This window comes from Pteropus vampyrus, unplaced genomic scaffold, assembly GCF_000151845.1.
Source record: "Pteropus vampyrus isolate Shadow unplaced genomic scaffold, Pvam_2.0 Scaffold36, whole genome shotgun sequence".
NCBI classification, from domain to species: Eukaryota; Metazoa; Chordata; class Mammalia; order Chiroptera; family Pteropodidae; genus Pteropus; species Pteropus vampyrus.
Window position 1 is genome coordinate 8,409,110 of NW_011888817.1, and position 5,267 is coordinate 8,414,376.

Sequence of the window (5,267 nt, forward strand, 5' to 3'; positions counted from 1 at the left end):
CTCTTCCTCTGTATTCTTTGCTAAATTCTCCTCTCTTTTCCAACCTCTAAATGTTGGAGCTCCCCATGACCCAGTCATTGGACCATTTCTTTTCTTTTCTTTTTTTTAACACCTACAGCACCTGGTCTTTCTAGGTGGTCTCCCATCCAATTACTAACCAGGCTCGACCCTGCTCAGCTTCCAAGATCAGACGAGAATGGACACATTCAGGGTGGCATGGCCATAGACGTTGGACCACTTCTTACCTACATTCTCTTCCTAGGTGATGTCATCCAATTCCATGGCTTTAAATTCCATTTCTAATCTGACAAACCCAGATTTGTATCATCACTTCTTACCTCTCCCCTGACTTCCAGACGAGGAATTCCACTGCCTGCTAAAATGACCGCTTGGCTGTCTAAATAAGCATCTCAAATTTAACCTAATCAACGTGGAATCTTGATTTTCTTTGCAAAGCTGACTCCTTTCTCACCCTCCCAATCTCATTAATGACAGCTCCATTTATCTAGTTGGTCAAAAATATGGTATCCTTCCTGATTCTTCTCCTTCTTTTAGGTCTCCTCTCTTCAATCTATCAGCAATGCTATCAGCTCTGTTTTCAAAATACATCCCTACTTTGCACACTTCTACACCCCCACAGTTACCATGCTAGTGCCAGCCACTGTCGCCTCTCTCCTGGATTATTTAATTTGGCTCCTAACTGCTTTCACCTTTGTGCCCCTCTAGTGTATTCTCCACTCAGCGACCAGAGTGATACATTTAAAACTTGTCACTTGTCTGCTTAACCCTTCATTCCCAAACACATCAAGCACATGTTCGCCTCAGGACCTTTACCTCTGCCAAGAATATTCTTCCAGTGATTCACATGATTCAAGTCATTTCTCAAATGTCACCTGATCAGAGTGGCCCTCCCCCAACCAATGTATCAAAAATAGCCCTTCTAGTCACTCTATCCCTAAGCCTGCTTTGTTTTTCTTATAGCAGTTATCATTCCTTGATATATTTTATATTTATTACTTGTGATAATCTATCTCTCCTCACTAGAATGTAAGCTCTATAAGGGTAAAGACTTTTATGTTTTGTTTATTAATGTGTTCCCAATACCTAGAAACCTTGGCATATAGTAGTCCTTGGCCCATAGGAGGTATTCAATAAGTATTTGTGGAAGTAATGAATACTGCATATTTTTATTTACTTCAGAAAACCCAGTAAAGTCTAGTCAAAAAAAAAAAAATCATACTAAAGTACCTATAGTAGGTTGAATGGTGGCTTCCCCAAAAGAGACGTCCACCTCTGGAAACTGTAAATGTGACCTTATTTGGAAAAAGCCTTTACAGATGTAATTAGGTTAAGGATGTTGAGACAAGATTATCCTAAATACAATGATGAATGTGCTTATAAGAGACACACAGAACAGAGATAGACAGAGAAGAGGAAAAGGCCATGTAAAGACAGAGGCAGAGATTGGAGTTACTCAGCTACAAGCCAAGGAGCACGTGGAGCCACCAGAAGCTGGAAGAGGGAAGGGAGGATTCCCCGCAACAGAGCATGGTCGTGCCACCTGGATTTTGAACTTCTGGCCTTCAGAACTGTGAGAGAAAAAATTTGTTGTTTTAAGCCATTAAGATCGTCATAATTTGTTAATGGCAATTCTAGGAAACCAATACACTACCAGACTATTAAGAGAATTCAATAAGGAGGATGACTATGACAGGATAAATATGACAAAGTCAATTGTTTTTCTTTATGTTCTCAATAAGTAATTAGAAAAAATAATTTAAGAGAGCCTATATTTTCTAATTTTTCTAAATTAATTTCAAATCTGAGTAGAAAAAGACAGAAGTGACTTTAGAAGAACATCTAACTACTCGGAATTCCAGAAAGAGAATAGAAAGAGAGAAGACATGTTAGTCCTTCAGAGATTGTCTAGTAACACTGACCTTCATGGGGAGGGAGTCAGGGTCTCAATCTGGTCATTCCCAGAATGCAAATTTTCTCTGTCCTCCCTGTCTCCATCCAGATATCAATTTGGACAGGCATCCCCTGTTAGATCACAAAGGGTATCTCTCTCTCACACACACACACACACACACACACACACACACACACACACACACGCGCGCGCGCACGCGCGCGCGCCAACAAACCAGCCTTGCATTTATATAACTAATAGAGATGGCTCTAGGAATCCTTACCTGAGCAGCTCAGCCCCTATGTGACTTTCTGCGTCCATCTATGCTAAGAAGCAAACTGCAGTTTAAAAATAGCAACCTCTCTTGCCAAACCAAAAGTTAAGGTCTGTCTCACCAGGCAATCTTCTACATTATTAATGGCTAAGGGACCATTAAAACCAGCCTGGTCCTGCCCGTCCCTCAGCCTGGAAAAATAGAAAACTCAGCTAAAGGTGTTATCAGGACCCAAACTCAAAATGCCTTGGCTTGCCCCTCCCCTTATTTACAGCAACCTCGAGCTCAGAGCCACTCATCTAGTGGACTACCAAACTCAAATCAAGCACCAGTCTCCTGAGCCTTTTTCACTTGACTATTTAGGAAGGCTCATCTGACTGTGGATGATCTGCACGGAAAAGGACAGTCAGTGTGACGATGTCAGCAGCGGTGTGCTGGTGTCTAAGAACCAGCTGTCAGGGGTAAAAAGACAGCTCTGACTTGTAGCATTTACCAGTTTCCTTGGTGCAAATACTCTCCCTGTCTGATTTCCAACTCGACATTAACCTGAAAATTGAACACCCTGTTGTCAGGAGCTGAGGTGAGCAGACGTCAGCACCTCACAGTAAGCTGGGGGCCCTTCCTGAGGACATGCAGACCAGGTTTCTGACACTCCAGGTCAAGTCTTGCCTCCATCTCACCTGGGCAGGACCCTGTTATTAAAAAAAAAAAAAAGAAAAGTTACTGGTAGGGATTTCTATTGAGGAAATGTGAGCAGAATGGACAGAAGCTTGGGAGCCTCAAAGTCTCAAAGTCTTGGTTTCCAGAAGCAGTCCACCACTTATGACCCAAGCTGCCAATTAAGCAACTTCACCAATCTGGGCCTCAGTTACCTCACCTGTAAAGTCAGGATATTGATACCGGACAACATTGTTGTGAGAAATAAATGAGATAATATTTATGAAGTACTTGATAGTCAATATGCCTTCCTTTCATACATTACCGTGAATTTATGATATAATGTTAGGTGCAAAAATCAGAACACGGAACTCCTCCTATGCTTAGTTGTCAGGGAGGCACCGTTTGTCTGAGGTGGAGGTGGGGAGGTTAACAGAGAAGGCTATGAGGGACCTTTCTAGGGTGATGAAAATATTCTTTATTTTGAGAAAGGTGTGGATTACAGCGGTATGTGACTTTGTCAAAGCTCATCTAACTATTCACTTACAACCTGAGGATTGGATTCTATGGAAATTATACCTCTTAAAATGAAAAAAAAAGGGGGGAGGAAAGGAGCATAATTATAGATTATGAGTGACTTTAAAAAGCATACGAGTTAACAAGTGGATATGAGAAAGAGTTAGGTGAGCAGGCTCGCCAAGCCAGGCTAAAACCCTCCTTCTGGCCCTGCCTGGAGATGGCTCAAATCTCTTTCTCCAGCATGGAAGTGTCCAGGCAACTAACTGCTGGTCACAGTGAACAGGGGAGTCCTGGGCTTAGGCAAAGGTACTATGTTGTCAGGCCATACCACCTAACATCTCTCCATCAGGCCACTGCTCCAAGACCACCTGCTAAGGGAACCAGAAATCAGTGTCTAGTCAAGGTTTTCATTGTGCAAGGGAAGCTCAATCCAGTCCATGTGACTCAGCTGGAAAATCTCACCCAGTAGAACTGGCTGTTGGACCAAGTTTATCCGTCACACATGGTAATCGACACAAGCATGCCTTTGAAGATTATTAAGCAATCCCTTCCTGCTTCCTGGATTCCTACAGCCAGTGCCCCATGTACTGTGCTGAATTTGCCCCCCCCCAATCTGTTGGCATCTGTGATCTGACCAGAGACAGTTGCCAAGATACTAAAGGCTTAGGAAACCCAAAAGAAACCTGTCTTACAATATTAACAGAAAAAAAAAAAAAAAAGAATGCCGGAAACATCCTCCCCAACAAAAAACAATAAAATCTGGCCTCTTTTGTCTATACTCTTTCCTACCGACAACAAACAAAAAATCCCAAAACAAATGAAAAAAAACTGCCACAAACAAGTAAGAAAGCAGCAGCTACTTCAAGATGAAAATAAGTAATTAGTAAGATGACCAGAACTTCTTTTTCTTGTCATTCAGAAGATAATTGGCCTAAGAGCCTAGCAGATATAAATTCTTTCATATCGTGTTCCCATTTCATTTCCATGGATTTTAATCTGGATACCAAAAGATGGACAAAAGAGTTCAATATTAAGATGTATCTTTTAAAAGAGTCTAATGTGGTTTATTTAGTTATCTTCTGTGTGTGAACAATTAATATAGAAATGTCTAAACATCTATTTATATCAAACTTAAAATTTTTTTACAGTAAAGAATAAAAGAGCAATTAGATGTTATCTCTTTTTATCTGTAAGAATAATATGTTTATAATGTTTCTCTATTTTTCTTGGAAAGTAATAAAAAAATTACATAATACTAATTTGGGAAAAGTATCTCAACAGGGGTTTTTGTGCAGACTGATGCCAAAAAAAAAATATTTCTTACTTTAGGATACAGTTTGTGATGCTCTATATCTAAAAAAATGCAATTCCAAATAAAAACAGCTTGACTTGCAGATTGGATATTGCAGAATATAAATGCACTAGTGCTTTTAAAATAAGAAACTTGTAAACAAGTTGGCCACATATACTGATTTAATTTTGTTGGCGAACACACTTTCAATTCATCTGTTTCAAAAATACCCCAGATAGAATTTTCAATAGTCAATCTGCTATAAAAATCCATCCGGTGACGCTTTGGAAAATATTATTTTTAAATGACTTGCTTTTAATTTTCCTTTGAAAGTACATGTGTGACAATTTATGCTAGAAATTGACACCATGATACGAATGCTTGAGTAAGCACCAAAGTTGCTTGAATTTTCTCCAGGGCAAGCTAAATTAGATCCTGTGTTATCAGAGGTTACTCAGCTTAAGCAATGTGTTGGTTTTAATCCACTTTCCAGTGTTTCTTTCTGCCCCAAAACATTCTGATGGGTAACACACCAAAGCACAATAAAAGAAACAAAAGATAACTCCAGGTATTATGTACAGCCAGCATTCTCTGTCGTTCGGAAATAGAAATAC

General features: G+C 40.0%; 1 pseudogene; it reads right to left on the reverse strand.

The window, feature by feature from the left end:
* Window positions 1-109: 109 nt before the first annotated feature.
* Window positions 110-228, reverse strand: LOC111738268 (annotated as a pseudogene).
* Window positions 229-5,267: the final 5,039 nt, after the last annotated feature.